General features: G+C 38.1%; 1 protein-coding gene across 6 annotated transcripts in view; it reads right to left on the reverse strand.

Annotated features, from left to right (window-relative positions):
• Positions 1-19,899, reverse strand: part of LOC149016697 (2-oxoglutarate (2OG) and Fe(II)-dependent oxygenase superfamily protein) — a 45,025-nt gene extending 25,126 nt beyond the window's left edge. For 2 of the 6 annotated variants that reach the window (XM_089154759.1, XM_089154754.1), the window contains exon 1: positions 19,301-19,899. The gene's annotated coding sequence lies outside the window, so the exon portion shown is untranslated. Of the gene's footprint in view, positions 1-5,046; positions 5,179-5,931; positions 6,007-19,291 lie in introns of all 6 variants that reach the window. The other 4 variants (XM_089154756.1, XM_089154757.1, XM_089154758.1 and 1 more) reach the window with 4 other exon arrangements.
• Positions 19,900-20,460: the final 561 nt, after the last annotated feature.

Consider the following 20,460-nt stretch of genomic DNA (forward strand, 5'->3'; position numbering starts at 1 on the left):
TTACCTTCATCAAACTTTCTCTTTCTTCCAAAAAAATATGCTGTTAGAAGTTAGAACTTGCATTTTATTAAAAAGGTAGAAGTACCTCTGAACTTCTCTTACCAGTCTTGACTTTGATGATGGGTTCTATAATGCTGAACTAGGAATAAGCAAGTTAGGGGGAAAAATAAAAAATAAAAAAAAAGATGGCCCATGGATGTGTAATTGGGTTCAATAAGATGGACTGAGACACCATGAATTCAGGTGATATATTTCATTGTTCGGTAGAAGCCTTAGTTGAGGATTATACAAATGCAGAAGTGATTAGTGAAGAACCTTCAAATTAGGCTATATAACTGTGGCACAAGTGACAGATAAGCAGGTGGGAGAAGTTATGAATGAAAGTGACAGAGAACCAAGAAAAGAAAAATCAAATATAGGTGCAATCTAGGTCCTGATTTCATTATGTGTACATAATTTTCACAAGATCTCATACACACAGGAAAATTGAAAACTGAAAATTGGAACTCCAAGACCTTATGCATGTGGTCAGGATAACAATCTCAAAGATATTTTTTGGGTGCTCTTCCGTTTCTAGGAATACATGTCATATTGTCTCTAGTCATTCTTTCGTAAGCTATGATGTCTCAGTTGTTTATAGAACATTTGATATGGATTGCTGTTCTATGTTATAAATGCATTGTAGGTTTGGGACAAACTCATTTACCTCAGGTTTTTGCAAAGATTGTATGACAGAACTCCTACCACTGGACTAAGGTGAAGTGCTTGAAATGCAAATACAAATGAAGGTAAGGCAAACTGAATGGAAAGCCATAAATAGAATGAGGTTTACCTGTGCATATACACTTGAATATTTTATTTTTGTTGTTTTCTATTCTGAATTCTATGGGTTTGGCTGCATTTCTTGGTGGATTCTACTGTTTCAAGTATCAGTGTTTTCTACCTCTAATGTTCAAGGACACACACACACAGTCTGATCAAGTAGTATTCATCTGAAAGGTAGGTTTTTAAGTGGGTATTCTCTAAGTCTACCCCACATGAAGCAGTAAATCTTTACCTCAACTGGTAGAGCACTTGGAACATGAGCATGCTTCAAGAGGATGGTGGTTCAAATCCACAAGAATCTTCCAAGATTCTTTTGATTCATTATGAATTTAGACTACAGATCACAAAGATTGGCTAGGATCTATTAGGTTCTGTAATGAAGTAATATGAACGTCTCATTATCGCTACTCCAAAAAGAGAGGAAAATTCATAAGATAAGTTGATTTATATGTTTAAAAAAAAAAACAATTACATTAATTTTGCGCCAATTTACAAACCCAAACAACTTGGTAAAACTTAAGGAAATTAATAAAATAAGTTGATTTATAAATTATTATTTTTAAATAATTACATCAATTTTACAAACCCAAACAACTTGGTAGACTTTAATTTCACTTTACTTCATTTGCAGCCAAATGACATAAAAGGGAAATAGATTTTCCTTCACTTCACTTCCCTTCCCTTCCCTTCAAAATACTGCATTTATACTCTCATTGTGAACAATTTTGTATGCAGTTAATCTTCAAAGGTTTTTTGAATTATGAAGACTAAAGTTGCATCAGTTAATGTAGTTGTAAAGGTCACGCTTGACCTCCAATTATAGGGTCCATGTGGACAAGGTGGGATGGTATTGCAAATGCTAAGTTTAATATGAACATGTGAAATTTTATATTTGAATAATTAGGGTTTAACCACAATGTATGCAATTTTTTTAAATAAATAATGTATTTAAGTTTTTTTATGTGGTTTTCTTAAAAGGGGGGAAAATGCCCATTCTATGCATACCATACAAGTTTATGTTTTTTTTTGTCACAGACGTGTGCTCATCTTGATGCAACCATACAAGATTTGAACACCCAAAACAATGAGAAACAACGAAATGGGCATAGAAACGTTACTATACAACCCCTTAATAGCCCAACACCCTGCAATACATCATAACTAGTTGCACAAACAATCTTATAGAATTTTCCTTTGAGCTTTAAAGGAATTTGCTGATTACATAGGACCTTGAATGCCGTTTCCATTTAATTCTTTGCCAAACATCAGCCTCTATATCACTTTTTTTATTTATATGATTGAGCCAGTACTTAAAATAATCGCTTCGTGGAATCTCCTTCTCATCAAATATTGTTACCTCATCATCCAATTGATCATGAGTAAAGTTACACACTAGATATTCCGTCTTCATTCTACTTGGTATAAAGTCTCTTGATTCCAAAGTTGCTCTCCATGATTATAACAATGGAAAGAAATATCAACGAAATATCATCGAAACTCAGCAATATTTTGTTTGTTCGGTAGGTAGTGAAACAAAACGAAGACCAATACGAGAATTGCAAAGTATCATCGATTATTCATTTTATCGTGCTAAATTTGGAGAAATACAACCCTTTATAATTGAATTTTGGTGCAATTATTCAGATATATCCAGAGTTTCTCTCTCCTATTTTCTTGCATTCTTGATTGTTTCCTAATCTACTCCTACTAATTAGGAATGTACACTCATAATGATTTACACAATACTACAAAATAATACAAGATAGGAAAGGTGAAGTGGAAGGATAATTATGTGATGAGGGTGGTGATTGGAGGATCTTGCTAGATATGGAAAGATGAGGTGGAAGGATAACGTGAGAGCATGGTGATTGGTGAATCTCAGTAGATATGGAAGGATGAGGTGTGAAGATGTAATGAGGATGGTGATATGGAGAATCAAGGTAGAATGTAGAATATTTCTTGCATTCTGGAATGTTTCCTAATCTACTCTTACAAGTTAGGAATGTACAATCATAATAATTTACTAGTTAAGCAACTTAGGCTAAACCCCCCAAAATTTCAATGAATTTCGCCGGTTTTGATTATAACTTGGTACACTACTAAAACAAAATCATCTGCAAAAAGCATCTTAGGGGCTCTATCATAAGCTTTTTCTAAGTCAAAAAATATCATATGAAGATCTTCCTTACACTCTCTATACCCTATAAGCTTCCTAAAAAGGTAAATAGCATCCATTGTAGTTCTTCCCAGCATAAACCTAAATTAGTTCTCCATAATATTGTTTTTTTGTCCCAAACAGATTTCAATTACTCTCTCCCATAATTCCGTATATAACTCATCAGTTTTGTGCCTCTATAGTTACTACAGCTTTAAATAACTCTTTTATTTTCGTAAATTGAGATCATGTTGCTTCTCCTCCATTCGCCTAGTTTTCCTTGTGCCTATAATCTTATTAAACAATTTGGTCAACTGAGCTAGCCTATAGGTTCCTAAGCTTTTCCATACTGCTATTGGGATTTCATCAGAACCATATGCCTTGCCTACTTTCATCCTCCTTAAAGCTTCTTTTACTTCAAACATTATAATTCTCCTTATGGTATATTCGAAAGTTGGTGCCATGGAGAATGGGCCAATGGGGTAATAATTCAAGTTACAGTCTTACAGATACCTGAAGTATGTTCATTTAGTAGGCAGAAATAGACTTCCCATCTCTACTTAATCTCTTCATCACATACTAGTACTTTACCATCTTCACTTTTAATAAATTTAACATGGTTTAGGTCTCTACCCTTCCTATCCCTTATTTTAGCTATCTTACAAATATTTTTTCCCCTTCCTTTGCACCTAGCTTATTATATAAATCTCCATATTTTTTACTCCCTTGCTTTTCCGCATTATTTTTCATTTCTAGCTACCTTAGTCCTTTGCCATGTCTTAAAGCTAGCTATCTTATTCTAAATGGCTGCTTGAACCTCACCATCAACCACAAAGTCTCTCTACAAGAATGTTGCTTTCCTTTGGATTCGCCTATAACATCTTTAGCGACCTTCCTAATACATTTCATCTCAATCCAAATCATATTAATGTCTCCCTCAAATTCCCACTTTCCTTGTTTGACTACTCAATTAGTCAAAGCTTTTAAGCTCCACCACTGTATCCTAGGAAAGTTAACCTCACACCTTTTATGAGAACCGCTCCGACACCAAATTCCATCTAACTATTTGCATCAATCGAACCTAGGACAGATTCGAAGAAGGCGTTTGATAATGCTTCCCAAAAAAAACTAAGTTTTTTGTTATTTTCATGTGTTGTCAGAACAAAAAACAGCTGAACTTCGTTTGATAAACAGGTTCATTTTTTGTGCCCAAAGAATGAGCCAACTTTAAATCTCACTCAAAAAACAGTAATTACTGATATAGAATAAATAAAATGGCTCGAACCAGTTAGGATAAACCCAGGTCGGACCAGGTTGGATAAACCTAGGTCGAACAGGTTCGGATACACCTAGGTCGAACAGACCAAGTCAAGGTCGGTTATACAAGCGTAAAGGCAGGATAACAAAGTGAATCCTAATAGATTGATAACAGAAGACAAAGTATTCGACTAGGACTCAATAACTCATATTTGAGTAGGACTCAATCACTAAAGTTCACATTGCAGTCCAAGTAATGTTTTAGTTCGAGACAAACTCATACGTAGAAAACCTATAAAAAGGTAAGGGAGCACAAGAGAAAGGTACCCTGAATAGAACCATCACTATTCGAATTATTATTGTTCATTACTTTCTTGTCTTCCTCATTTGGATTCCTAACTAGATCGTCGGAGGTGAAAACTCGACCTCCACGGTCGAGCTCATTCTTGCAGGTTCATCCGGCTGAAGGGAAGAACAGGATTGTGCAGCAACAATTACAAAACACCTAAAGCTTAATTTCATGTTCCATACATAATTTTAACCAAAGTGTGCCCAATACTAAGCCCCAACCTAAACCTAGTCTTCTCACGCAAGGGATTACATTGCCCTTCTCGAATGACATCTCTACAAATCCCTATGGAAGGTAATGTTTCTCTCTCTATTCCACTATTCCACTTAGGTTCTGTATGTCGATCATTATTTGTTGCATTCCCTGAAGTGTTGAGGTGTTATTAATTTAGGGTTTCTCTTGTTTATCTGAAACAAAAAACATTGGTTTAAATCACCGCTATAACAGTGAAAATCCATACCTCGGAAACCCTCCTCTCTAATCTCTTTCACCCATCTCTGGCTCTTCTTCTCTCTTGTACTATCTCCATTTCAAGAACCCTAACCATTGAAAATCATGGAGTGGATCATCAGTTTGTTGTCCGCCAAATTCCCTGCAAAACATTCAAACTTAAGGTTCGCTCCTTTTTCTATTTCTTTTTGTTGAATCCAAATTCTCTGCAAAACATTCAACCTTAAGGTTCGCTCCTTGTTCTATTTCCTTTTGTTATTCAACAAAGTTTGTCATTCTCACTACATGCTTCTTTTTATTTTTCTTTTTTTTTGGGCCATTGTCGACCAGTCGCAGTCACTGGGGACCCACAGGCTTAAGGCAAGGCAAAGAGGAAGGGGAAGATGTGGTACAGGCAGAGGATCGAACCCATGACCTCCTTGGACTTATTGCCTCTACAAAGGAGCCTGCCACCACTGTGCTAGAAGCACATCCCCCCTCACTACATGCTTCGAATAAGGAAATACATGTTAATGAACCCCATATTTCATTGCATAATTGTATCAATACCAGTTCCGTCTTCGCAGAATAAATCAGCACTTTGAATTTCATCTGATCAATAGTTTGGTCTCTTTGGAACTCAAGTGAGTTGGCAGTACAAGGATTTCCATTTTAGTTGGATTTATAAGATGACTGCACTAAGTTTATAACATAAATCTCACTATTATTCTTTGCCTGCATGTTCGTGACTTCTAGATTGCTATTTCTTAGTTTGACTTAATTAATCTTTTTTCCCAAACTGAATCGATCCTTTTTCACCATTCCATTCTGTTTAAAACTCATTTTTCTTCTGAACTGGATGGGTTCCCATTCAACTACATGGAAAAAAATGAAGGTAACCTGTTCGGACAGTTACCTGGTGAGGCTTAGTTCCAAAAACGTAAAGCTATACCACACAGCATTAACCGCCAGCAAAAAGGTTGTTTTTTGACTGGTAAAAGAAAGAAGCATAAGAATGCAATATCCTAGTTGGAATAGTATTCATATGGCAAATTCATTTAGAGAAGCAATGCATGTACTCATGTATTTGAAAGTGCTTGTGCTAATTTGAATATTAGAAGCATGAACTAATTCTTTTCTGTGAATATCCTCGGAGCATAATCTTAGTTTACCTTTGCTTTCTTTTCATAGTTAGGTTTGAAAAGTTGGAAGCAATAATTGAACTTACGGTTTTAGTTTCTATTTACATAAGTTTGTCTGTAAGTCCTCACCTTATTTTGTCACCTCAGCTAGCATCTTTGGTAAAAACTTAAACTACGTTGGTAGTTTCATTTTGAAAAGATGCTGGATGTAATTATTTACATCAAGTAACTTGGATGCAGATTATTATACAGATGTGAAGCATTGCAATTTTTGTAAGTTGCTCCTACCAAATAACTGACCTTTGAGGCCCTCAGAAATGACCATTCATCTCAGCTTTGTATTTACTCTTGCGATCTCCTTTAATATTCTCTCTTGGTTTTGTATATGACATGAATAAATGCCATGCTGCTGTCAATAACTGCTATAAACATTTCTGATCACCCTTTTTATATCTTAAATAAATAGGGAAAGCCATATGAGTTTCATATGTACATTCCAGTGTCAGTCTATTGTCCTCTTGTTTGAGTAAGATTATATGTGGATGGTTTAGAAAATTGCCATTGAACATATTTTGTTTGGTAGAAATTTCAAATATAATGGAACCAATACCAAGAAGGATACTATACATTGGTCAACTAATTATCTAAAAGTTTTTATTGGTTTAATGGTTGAAAATGTCAAAATGGAAAACAGGACTGCAGCCACATTTAACAAATCAGGATGGACGATATACATATACATTTAGAGGCTGCTCTGAAGAAAAAATTTGCAAGAGACCAACTTTGCAAAAAGATAAGAGTAAGTTGCAATCTGAATATAGTTGTTTCAAACTAATATTCAGAACTACTGGAACAATTGATGATGATTATGGAATAGAGCTATATAGGTAACTATATCTATTGACAGTTGTGTAGTAGTAACTTCGTTCCAATGTCATTGAATCTATTCTAACGACTTGGGTTATAAAATTCAGGAAAAACCTACTTGAGTATAGAAAGAATGGATTGCCATTTTTTGAGGGCTAAAGCTGATTCTTGGTGAACATTGTGCGCGTGGCAATAGGAGAAAAAGCCAAGCTATTGAACCTTAGAAGATAAAGCTGAATATAATACTCCAGATGATGTGGAGCCAAAAAACACCCACCACAATTTAGTATACAAAAATCATGGATGTGGATCTAGTGATTGATGATAAACCCATCAACATTATCCATCCTGATAGAACTACCAAATGGAAGCATGGTGTGGCAAAAGAAGCCACAAGGACTTTGTTACTCATTGGCAAGTATTGTAACTGGAAGATGCAGAGGGCTTCCCCTCCAGACTAGACTCCCCAATTTGTTTTTTACTCAAGCACTGAAGCTTGACACTTTACTAGATGGCATGGATGGTCTAACAAAAGAAGATTACATGAAGGAAATCAATGCATGTGGGATTACCTCACTCGGCAAAAATATTTTTCTTCTGTTGTTTCAGAGACTGTTGTTTCAGAGAAGGGCGTGGTTCATAAAGACGATATAGATGTGAACTCTTACCTAGACTATTTAGGTTTTGAAGAATTGTAGTGATAGTCTTTGCTGGCAACGAGGTTGAAGTTGTATTTATCTCATGGTCTTTTTTGGCTATTAGGTTGAAGTTGTATATATCACAATGTAGATATTAAAACAATCATATGTGGGTTTTTATCTATTTTGATAAAGCTAGGTAGAAGGTACTATGACACCAGTCTAGATTGTTAAAGTCTAGTAAGGACTCTTTAGGTGAAGATAATTAAAGATAGTATTTTTTTTAACATCATCATCATTTTATACATAGATGTTGAATGTTTTCTTCTTTTCTATTATAAGATATATGATATGATGGTTTTTTTTTTTAACATCATCATCATTTTATACATAGATTGAATGTATTCTTTCTATTCTATTATAAGATATATGACATGATATGAGTTGTGGATGAACTGGTGATCTCTATAAAGAAGAATTATCTTGCAGTTAATTGGGTTGATTGTATATTGAACATTTTTAGAAGAAACATATATTTGGCATTAAAGGAATATATATTATGGATGAAATTTAAGCTTAAAGTCATTTTCATTAACTAGTTAGATGATATGGTTAATTATGAAATTTATTAGTTGAAACTATGGTAGGAAATTTTTTTATCAAATGCCGTACTATTCTACAACTGTTCTAGAGATGTTTTTAGAACAGATCTATCAAACATGTAAACTCAAGCCAGAAAACAGTTTTATAGCATAGGAACACTGAAAATAAATCTGACAAAGAACTATGCTACTAACACCGAAATGTCATCAAACACATACTAAGTGAATTAAACCAGGTTTCCTCATCATTTTCCACTCTCTCGATCCTAAGCTCCTCTCCCTCAGGGTTTCAGCCTCTGAAAAACTTAAAGGCTTAAAGAAGCTAAAATTTGTTTTTGGGGTAAGAGTGTAAGACTTTCTTGGAATTTACTTGCAATTATCCTGATGTAACCCAAGGCCTGGGTTAGATCTAGAAGGACACTCTTTAATAAGAACAAGCAAATAATGGGCTCTCAAAGGCCTAGGATATGGTATGTGGGTTGACAAAGAGATGTTTTGAGTTCCTGGGAGCCTATGGGTATCCTATGGGGGGGTTTGGGTATGTTATGGAATAGTTTTAAAAAGAAAAAACGGTTAACTTACGGGGATATTTGGATAAACTACAGTTTGTAGGAGAAGAGGTAAACTAGAGTATGTAGGAAAAGAGATGGGATGCACTAGGATTGATGGGAAAGGGGAAGGATGAATTAGGATAAATATGGGTATGGTTTTGGATGATTTTGGAAAAAGTAATGGAAAGGGTGGGAAAAGGAGATGTGGATTAGGGTTTTATCAATTAAGGGAAAGGATGGGAAAAGTTTGGGAAGTCTACAGTTAAGGGGAGAAGGGAGGGTTAGGGTTTTAACAAACCATAAATGAAACGAAGAACTTAGGGAATAATGGAAAGGGTAGAGAAAACTTGCGATCTTCTTCTTCTTTATTTTTTGGGTAATTTTCATCTGGACTCCTTGAGGTTTGCTCCATGTCATTTTTAGTCCAAACAAATGAACGTTTTGCATCTGCCTCCCCTAAGGTATCCAATAAGATCATTTAAGGACAGTTTGTGATTTTTATGACCAAAATACCCTCACATCTGTTCTACGAGTGAGATATTTAATTGAATAAACATTAAAAATAATTTCCCTCTTTAACGCATAAAATAAAGCAGGTTTCCCTGTTCTCTGCAATTCCAGTTGTTTCTCTGTACTCTGCAATTCCAGTTGTTGGGCAAAAAAAAATGGAAAAAACAATTCCAATTATTATATCCCTAATTTCATGCTATAAAAAATAAATGCTTTTAATTCTTGTTTAAAACCCACTCTCAAAACCCATCACACCCACCACAGTGATCCAAAACGTTGAAAAAATGAGATTCCAGATACCAAATTCCATACTCCAACGATGGCAAGCATCAAAAGCGGATGAGATTGGAGAGCGCAAAATGTCGAAGAGGAAATAGAGCGCCCTTGATAAAGCGTCTTCAGTCGACCAGGTATTCAAAAAGCAAGAAAAAAATTCCATCATGGCAGTAAGTGACCATCAGGGCTATGGTGGTGAGTCTACTTCCGAATGTTACGTTCGCTGTCATCGTAATGAAGCTTAATCTCACCACTGGAATCTTACCTTCCCTCAACATCAGTGCTGAGCTTCGGGGTTTCTTCTTCGCCAAGACACGGTGGGTTTTGTTGCAGAAAACTAGTTTTCTCAAACAACCTTTCACAGGGCAAGAGAATACCGTTATTCAGACTTGCGTCGTTGCTTGCTCCAGCATTGCCTTTAGCGGTAACTCTCCAAACCCACAATCTGATGGCTTGGAATATTTGTAATTTTCGTTAAAGATTGTTCTCTAAGAAGGATAGGCGATTCTGCAGTCGAACCTCCGATTCTGCAGTCGCCGGCGGTTAGACTACGACTCGACGGAGAGGCTGAAACTGTGACGGAGTGTTTACTCCTGCCATGTGCTTTGTTTAATGGAGTAAATCCCCCATTCTTTTGATTTTGATCGTTGGAGTTCATTACGAAGACATGATGTAAATCTTAGGTAGAATAGATGTAGGGGTAATTTGGTCATAAAAATCATAAATTGTCCTTAATTGATCTTATTGGATACCTCAGGGGAGGTAGACGCAAAGTGTCCATTTATTTGGACTAAAAATGACATGGACCAAACTTCAGGGAGTCCAGATGAAAATTACCCTTATTTTTTTTGCTCTTTCCTTTTTCTTTTTTTCTTTTTTTCGCCTTCTTTTCTTTCTGTTTTCTTTTTCTTTCTTCTGTGATTCTTTGTTATTCCTTTTCTAGAATTATGCCGCAAGAATCTAAAGAAACACAGAAAAATTTCAATTGCAGAAAAGTCTGCAATCCAAGAAGAGGCTGCGATGGATCTTGGTTTTTCCTCAGCTGTTTGCAGGAATCAAGAAAGATAGTGGAAGAAAAAGAGTGGGGTTTTGCTGCTACCAAAGGGAGACGAGAGAGGCGGGGGAGGGTCTTGCGATGGAGGGGCGGGGCTGGGGTAAGGGCGTACTTACTTGGAAGAAGGTAATTGCTGCTGTAATGGAGGCTTGCTTGTAGTGAGTTGAAGAAGAGCTGCTGGAACTGGAAACTAGAATGCTGAAATTGCTGAACTCAAGAGAACTCCCAGCTTAGGCCTCAGGTTTTCTTCCCACGGCCCAAGCCTGATTTTACTCAATAACTCCAACCTGTTTACTTCATAATAAAAGGGCTATTCATAGCCATATTACATGGGGACACTTGGACTCAACTTGAACTCTAATTAATTGACTAGACTTGGACTCTACTTACAACTGAATACCTATCAAAAGGAATCTCCTACGTAATTTAACTGAGACTCAAATTGGGAATCATATCCATAAAAGATAAGGACTCAATAATAGCAACTGGCAAGGAATCTTTTAAATAACCAACAAGATGCTAGGTAGACCCATGATCCTTGAATCGAGGGGATTCCAATCAGACCCTTATTGAGCCCTAAAAGGACAGAAAAATGACCAAAATACACCTGCGGTATTCAGCCAGCTTTAAGATGGGCCTTTGGATCTAGTTTTTTGGGTCCAATTATGGGGGGCCCAAAACTGGTTACATCATATCCCCTCCCTGCCTCTTCTCATTCATCATGTGCCAAGTTCTTCAGAAATGGGGAACAAATGGGAAATGAGAGGAAAAGAAAAACCCACAAATTTGTAATATGAAGATGGCAGGGGACAGGAGAAAAACAAATCGGAAACAATGACAAAAACAATTTCTCAAATCAGGGTTTCAGGGGAAGATGACAAAAGCAAGACGAGAAGAGGAGCATCATACTGACCTAAGCAACAATAATCAACAGAAAAGCAGGTGATGCCAGAACTGAAGCAACAATGGCCATCAAACCTACAAGTGATCAGGGTTGATGTGTATAACCCAGGACATCACTTGAAGGTGCATCCTTTTAACCACAGGGCCTTAACCGAAATTCCTAAAGGGACAATCTTGTGGTCTGTTGAGTTGGTACTGAATTGAGATCTCGGAAGACTAGCTACTATTTATCTCAATCTAGGACTACATCACTGCCTATGGAAATTGAATTAATCTACTCTTGTTTTCAACCTATATCTACAATTGACACATGGCTTGCAGTACTAATTTTATTCTGAACAGGGGGCCACACACTGCACATGCATGGGTAGCATTATGCTTCCCACATTAAAATATGTAGAAGTTAGGGAAAAAGAAAACCCTCATTTAAGGTTTTCACTTTAAAGTATATATCTGCCTGCCGCCCATAGAAAAAAATTCAACGGAAACTCAAGTTTCGACTAGGTGAAAATGGGAAACCTAGGTGGGAAACTGGGAAATTTCAAGGAGATTTAGGACTTTTTTGTGCAAGTTTCGACATGAAGTTTCTACAGGTTTTAGGGAGTATTTTAGGTGGGACTCTGTATTTAAGCTAATTAGAGTTTAAAGAACACATTGGTTGTATTTTGCTAAAAAAAATCAATGTAGATATGTCATTTAATGCACATAACATCAATGTAAAGTTGTTCGAAAAGTACACTATAAACTTAACTACTTAAGTACATAACATTCAATATATAATTTCTAACTTCAAAACATCAAATACAAAGTAATTGACAATAAAAGGAAAGTACAACTTAGTGCCAAGAGGAGTGCCTTGGTGGATCCATCATGTAAACCGAGTAGTATTATGCATGTAACATCTTCTCCTCCATTCAACGAACATAGACATCCCATGAAATTTTATGCCTATGGTTGTCAAGGTAATCGACAACTGTAACTTTATAAGTCTAGTCATCATCATGCCTAAGATAACTAGCTTGAGGGAATACACAATTCGGATAGGGAAGTCCTGATGGAGGGGGTATTTGGGGAAACATGAAAGAAACGAAAAATTGAAAATATGGGAAAGCTACGAAACTTGCAGAAAAGTCTCAAGTTTCCACTAAATTTTTCAAGTTTCCACAAAATTTTCCAAGTTTCCACGAAATTTCCCAGGTTTTCACGAAATTTCTCATGTTTTCCACGAAATTTGAGAATTTTTTTTTCTCATGAACCAGCTGGTCTAGCTGGGTTGAACCAGGTTTCGAGGTTTCAACAATTTCAATCGAAACTTGGGATTTTTTTTGGTCCCCTAGTTTTTCGTTTCCGAGGTTCCCAAAATGGGAAATTTCGGTGGAAATTCGCAAGTTTCAACGGAATTTTGTTCTACACCGCCGCCTAGGCGCCTTGGCCCATTTTTTAGTTAAGGCGATTTGGTGTCGCCTTGGTTTTTGTTGCTCTATATCACCTAGCATTGACTTGTCGTCTTCACAATCATGTAAGATACCCAAATGGTTGAGGTGTAGCACCACGTACCAAGCTGTTTTACCTCGTAGCACTACCAGAGCATGCACCTTACTCTGCTTTAACCTGATGGTCCACATAAAGGTGTTCAATTTAACTACGAATTTTCTATTTATTAAAGTATGTATTATGCCAGCATACTCTGTTCCTAACTTAATGGTCCATCCAATAACTTACGTTTAACTTGAATTTTTCATTTATTATGGTGCAAATAATAAACATGAGCTAAAATAGATTCATCAGTCTCAGTCAGACAACTTGAATGCTGAAAATCAAGTACACAACTAGGAGCCAATTCTTCCAAGATCTTGATCAAAACCAACACCAAATACACGGTTAGGGAAGGTTCACTTATGGCCTATGGTAGGGTTTTAGGATACGGGGTATGAAAGAAGTATTGCTGCAGCTAATGACGGAGATGATAAATCATAAATGTATAAGAGCTCAAATGGGATGGTTAGGTTTGTCTTAAAGGAATTCGGTTAGATTTCATGGGGTTTCAAAGGCATCCAATAAAATAGGGTGATAGTGGGTAAATCCTTCAGATGGAGTTGGGGACTTTAGAGTTCTCTACTTCTCTTTCTAGGCAAAATCTTGGATTGAACCTAGGTAGTAACTGCTGAGAGATGCTCATCAGGTTTGGTAGAATCCTGATGGTTATATTTGGAGTTATAGAAAATCTAGATTTTGAATCTTGAAAATAGGGTTTCAACTTTCAAATCAGGAACTTCAAGATCGGGAGGTCAAAATCTATTCAGTTTTGGATCAAAGGTTAACAGCTACGAGGGAATTATGTGGTTCAAATATGAGGTGATTCTGATGGCTAATTTGTGAATTCTTGGGTTTCTTAGCCTCAAGATAAACACAGGATCGAAAAGGGGTAGCAAGCCAATTAAAATTTAAGGGGAAGAGAGAGAGAGATGAACGGGAATGTTGGCTACTAGTTACCTGGACGAGGAAGTGATGTGAACACAGTTGACACCCCCCCCCCAATAATTAGGTCCAAAAAACCCATATCCAGATTGCCAATTCAAGTTAGCCGAATATCTCCTAAAGGTATTTTGGTCATTTTTCAGCCCCTTTTTAGGGCTCAATATGGGGTCAGGATAGATTCACCTCGATCCAAGGGTCATGGATCTACCTTTTTTTTTCTATTTGGGATAGTCAATTTTGAATTATGAGGAGTCCAAGTCCTTTACAAGTTACTTAGTTGGGGGTAAGATAAGAATCCTTATCCAAAAGGGTTCTTATCTTATAAAGTTTGTTTTTACTTGGAAGTGTTAGTTTCAGTCCCAAGTCAAGTGTCATTACAAGATTCCAATTCTTAGGTTGTGAACTTGTAGTAATTTGATTCCCTTTGAGTATGGTAGTCTAGAGTTGAGATCTTTGTCTATTAGAGATTCCCAAAACCAATTAGAGCCTTTTGTTTTTAGGCTATAAATAGCCTCTTCTTACATTGTAATTTTCAGTCTGGAGTATTGAATGAAAAGTTACTAAGGACCAGAGTTCCTGTTTGGAGCGGGTCTCGGTGGGATTTGAAAAGAATTCTTCAATCTTCAGCATTTTTGTTAAAGTGTGTTCAAGTTCTTCATCTTCTTCACCAATCCAGCAGTTTTCCAGTAATCATCAAAGCCTTCAAGCCTTCATAAAAGCATCCAAGTAAGAGAAGCCCCCTCCCTCTTGTCTGAAGCTCTCCCCACCCATCCCTGCCTTGCACAATAAAGAATCCCTTCCCTCTTTGCTGCTGCACCTTAACAGCAGCATTCCCTAACCCCACAACTACCCTAAGCCATTCCCCTAAGCCCCACGACTTCCCCAGCCCCTTTCCCTACTTCCCTTAGCACCCGCAGGTCCCCCACACCTCTCCCCTTTCCCATGATACCCTAGATTTCAGTCCCCTGCAAACCTTCCATTCCCAGCCCTAGATTTCAGTCCCTGCAAACCTTCCATTCCCAGCCCTAGATTTCAGTCCCTGCAAACCTTCCATTCCCAGCCCTTAAACCCACCATTCTACCTTCATTAGGATTACATAAACCCCTAGATACCATCCCTACTGTTAGTTTCTTCAAATGAGCCCTACTTCCCTAACTTCAGAAAAACCTGCACTTCATCTTCCACCTTGAGAAGTTGCAGAATTTTTGAAGATGCAGAAATCAGGATTTTCTATTCATTCAGTTCATACTCTGAGAGGTAGAAGAATACAGATAACAATTCTGCAAGTACAAAACCAGCATAGTAGAGTCTTCTTCCACCCTAGCCGAAACCCTAGTTTGGATTTGAATTCAAATTTCAAGTCAGGAATTCTGATTACAATTGAATTCAGATCTGAATCTCAGTTTCAGCAGGCCTTAAGTACCCTAGAAACCCTAAAACCTTCCCCCTTTTGCTGGAATTTCTTGGGCAAACCCTATGTCCAGTGAAATTACTAAAACTAACCCCAAACCTGGTTTACATCAAATAGTATCAGAGCTGCAGTTTCCAGCAACCCTAGTACCATCATAGATGAATCAACAATAGCCAGAGGCATGGAAGAATTGACCAACAGCACTCGCATTGGAGGTCACTTGGAGCATGGACAATCAGTAAACTTCCTCTCCAAATTCTGTGTTTCCAAAGATGAAGATGAAGATTAGAACAGGAGTTGTCCTTTCTACACCCAGGTCAAAGCAGGTAATTGTACAGGCAAGGTACTAATTGATAGTGGTGGTAGTGTCAACTTGGTGTCTGATACATTTGTAAAAAGGGCCAACCTGAAATTAGAAGAGCATCCCCACCTCTATAGTGTCTCCCTCTTGAATAATGATAAGATAGTATGTAATTCCTATGAGGGTGAGAGACATTGTATTTGGGAGACATTGCTTGTATGACAATGATGTAACAATTATGGGGAGAGAAAATGTCTATGAGTTTGTCCACAATGGTTATGTAATTGTCCTATTACCACTAAACCTACTAGCAGAAATCAAAAAGATACGAGCTAGCCAAGAACATCAGCATAGTCTTAGCCCTGTGCCACAAACTGAAGATGAGCCTGGAGTCAAGTCCGTTTCAGTCTAGGAAAAATTAAAGCCAGAAGCCCCAACTCAAGAAGCTCTACACACAGGAGGCAGCACCTCGAGTGACTCTACAAACCATGTCACATCAAATAGAAAGATAATTTCACCCAATCAGAAGCTTCCTCCAGAAGATGTGCCAGAGAAAATTGATAAAATTGACTTTGGAGTAAAAAAGCACCTAGCCAGGGAGTCTCCTCAAAGAAGGGGAGTTGTTGTCCCAAATATGCGTTAACCAACTCCTGACACAGAGGCCCCATGGCAAACACCAGAGGCAACCTAGAAGACTACAGTGATAAGGTAACCTACTTGGACCAACATCAGGTCGAAGAGAGATTACAAAAGAGATACAGCTGTTGTCCATGTCTCTTACAGCCAGATTAGAAGAATTTGATGGTGACCTAAGGTTAAAACAGGGAAGGACCACAAGGAGATTCAAGTCCTTGAAGTCCAGCACATGCTGATTGACAAAGATGCCCTCACAGAATGTAGACGCATGACCAAACCAGCAGCACCAATCAAAGATAAAGAGGTACCTACACAACTGGGGACCCCTTATGTTCCTAGCACTATGGAGAAAATGCTGCCCCCATACATCAGAGCTACACCAGCGCCAATTCCTTGCAAGACAGTTCCTCCCTTGGGTCTCACACTTCTTCCCGAGAGGATACTACAAGAGCTATCCAAGCCGTAGCCACGCCACTTACAAAGGTGGTGATAGAGAAGGACTCCAAAAGCTTCACCAGCTACCTCCTCATACCCTCCTGGTATATTGAAAAAGAGGCTCCCAGACTTAAAGACCACATCCATCAATCCATCATTCTTCCAGAGTTCTGTCTAGGAGTAGTATTGGCTGCCTTGTACCTATTACTTTCTCCCCACTGCAAGTTGAGAGGTCAACTAGTCAAATTCGCACGCAAGCTCTCTAGAGGATTGATCCTATGATGCATGACAAGCGCATTCATTAGGAGATGAATGCTTTCAAGAAGGGGAGGACTAATGTGAACACGCTAACCCTCCCATAATTGGGTCCTAAAATTCAGAACCAAATGGCCAATCCAAGCAAGCTGAATACCCCCCCCCCAGGGGTATTTTGGTCATTTTTCAACCCTTTTATAGAGCTCAATATGGGTATGGATAGATTCACCTTGATACAAGGGTCATGGATCTACTCTTGTTTTTCTATTTGGGTTAGTCAATTGTGAATTATGAAAAGTCCAAGTCCTTTAGAAGTTAGTTATTTGTGGATACGATAAGATTCTTTATTTAAAAGAGTTCTTACAGATCTTACCTTATACAGTTTGTTTTTAGTTGGAAGTGTTAGCTTGAGTCCCAGGTCAAGTGTCTTTACAAGATTCCAATCCTAGGGATGTGAACTTCTAGTAATAGCCTCTTCTTGCACCGTATTTTTCAGCCTGGATCATTGAATGAAAAGTTATTAAGGACCAGGGTTCCTTTTCTGAGGAGGCCTCGGCCGGTTTTGAAAAAGAATTCTTCAATGTTCAGCATTTTCATTCAAGTTTGTTCAAGTTCTTCATCTTCTTCAACAATCCAGTAGTTTTCCAGTAATCATCAAAGCCTTCAAGCCTTCATCAAAGCTTCCAAGTAAGTAAGAGAAGCCCCCCCCCCCCCCAAAACCTTGCACACCAGACAATCCCCTCCCACTTTGCTGTTGTACCTTAACAGAAGCATTCCCCAAACCCACAACTACCCTAAGCCATTCCTAAGCCCCACGACTTCCCCATCCCCTTCCCCTACTTCCCTTAGCATCCACCGGTCCCTCCACGCGTCTCCCCTTTCCCATGACACCAAAGATTTCAGTCCCCTGCAGACCTTCCATTCCCAGCCCTTAAACCCACCCTTCTACCTGCATTAGGATCACATAAACCCCTAAGTACCATCCCTACTGTTAGTTTCTTCAATTCAAACCTAATTCCCTAACTTTAGAAAAACCTGCACTTCATCTTCTACCTTGATAAGTTGCAGAATTTTTTAAGTTGCAGAATTCTGGGTTTGTTTAGTTCTATTCATTCAGTTCATACTTTGACAGAGAAGAGTACAGATAACAATTCTGCGAGTACAAAACCAGCATAGTTGAGTCTTCTTCCACCCTAGACGAGACCCTAATTTGACATTTGAATTCAAATTTCAAATCTGGAAATCTGATTACAATAGAATTCAGATCTGAATCTCAATTTCAGCAGGCCTTAGTATCCTAGAAACCATAAAACCTCCCCCTTCTGCTGGAATTTCCTAGGCAAACCCCAAGTCTAGGGAAATTACTAAAATAACCCCAACCCTAGACCTGGTTTACATCAAGAAGCCTTGTCATGATCTCTGGAGGGGCTGGAATGACTTGTGTAAGTTGAGATCCACAACCACTTGAAGCATTCTTGCCTGTGTTCACTGGAAACCTTTTATCAAACACTTGGAAGTACCCTTCCAAGGGCTGAGAACACTATTTAAACTGAGAAGTGTAAAGAGACAATACTAAGCAGCAAGGCTGAGAAGTTTCATATAATAATCAGCTTGTCAACTGATCATCAATTGGGGCGGGGTCATAGGGTATTTATCTTACAATAAAAGAATTGGACTTATATTAGGAAACCTACTTGGATTTGACTTCCTTTTTTTTTGGTAGAACTCTAAATTGACCCTTAACTGCTTTATTACAACTCAATTGAAATAAAAGAATGAATTAACTGGAGTTAAATAAAGGACTAGACTGTCCCTGCCGTACTTATTAAAATATGAGAAAACTAAGTATACCATTAAACTACTGACATGTTGCTAGGCAGCAAACATATGGGCTTTACTAGGGTTCCTTACTGCTGACAACCAAATCTGAGAGCTTAATTAAAGGCAGGACAATGGGGTGTGAGAGGAAGTAAACTAAAGTTTCGTGAAAAAAGGAAAGGTCTACTGAACAACTTCATTGTATCTTGGATTGATTGCTCAAGGAAGTCCATATCACACCGATAAATTAAACTCAGCGAACCCATTAACAGTATAGATGAATCCAAATACCCTTACAACAAATTTCTATGATAGATTGAACAATTCAACATGGAAAGACTGGATGCAAAGAAGCAGAAGATATAAATATGTATTGAAGTTCACAGAGAAATATCTTACTAGTATTACCATAATAACACTGGTGGAAAAGAATACAAACTTCAAATGTTGTTGTATCCATGGACCTGAAACTACTTCCAACGTAGGCCAGACTCCCCTCATTAACCTTTGAGGCTTCTGCAGATCTGCAGCTTCCGGCTTTCACAAAGAAACCACTCCACAAGTGCAAACAAAAATGAAAACCTAGAACTGCTGCATTTGTACGGAGTAAAGGCTTACTCTCAACGAACTTTGAATGCAGAAAAGCCTAACAGAAAGATGATGATACAGTGGGAGACTAGGATTCAAGCAAAAAGGACGAAAACCACGGAGGAGAGATCAGATGGCTGTCGTTGGGTGTCCCTATAGAGAGACCGAGTGGGGCTGTGCGGGAGAGAAACGAATGAAGAGCAAGGCCAACGGGTTTACAGGTATACAGGTTATCAACGATGGGACAAAATTCGATCAAAACATGTGAAATTTCAGTATTTGGATCGTCCAAACAGAAAACCAGCGGACCGAAAAAAAATCTCTATGTTTTGGTAGAAACTGAAATTAAACTAGTTGGACGAACTGGGGAAATTTCCACATTTTCGATCAAAACGGACGAAATTTCGACATTGAGTTGAAACTTGGGTCAAACAATGAACCGAACAGGCTGAACCAACCTTTCTCTTTTTTTTTTCTTTTTCTTTTTTGTGGGAAAGAAAACCTTTATTTATTTAACTGAAATTCTCGAAGAATCTTACACATTAGAGAATCAAAGAGTAAAATCTAAGTTAAAAAGGTGGGTGGGGAGAAATGGTACATGAACCAATTAGAGTCTGGATGCTGAAGGGAAAGAACAAGCGATTGGTTGTCACTCTCAACTTGTAGATTTGTGATCTGGAAGTTGAGAGCAAGGCTAAGACCTCGGCGAACTGCTTGTGACCTCGGCGAACTGCTTGTGCTTCGGCGGTAAGAGAATCCTGGCAGCCTGTGCCTTGTCCAAAAGTAAAGATCACTTGATGATGAGAGTCACGAGCGAGACCACCAATCCTTGAGCATGTTGATTAATAAAGGAGGAGCCATCCACATTTAGTTTGATCCTACCCGGAGATGGAGGGTCCCACCTAATGAGTGGTATATGTTTGCTAGGGAGGTGATTAGGTGGGATAGGGGTGAACTCATGGATCGCGTGTTGCAAGCGC

The sequence above is a fragment of the Hakea prostrata genome, chromosome 5 (assembly GCF_041222555.1).
Source record: "Hakea prostrata isolate BN-2017 chromosome 5, UWA_Hpros_2, whole genome shotgun sequence".
Taxonomy (NCBI): Eukaryota; Viridiplantae; Streptophyta; class Magnoliopsida; order Proteales; family Proteaceae; genus Hakea; species Hakea prostrata.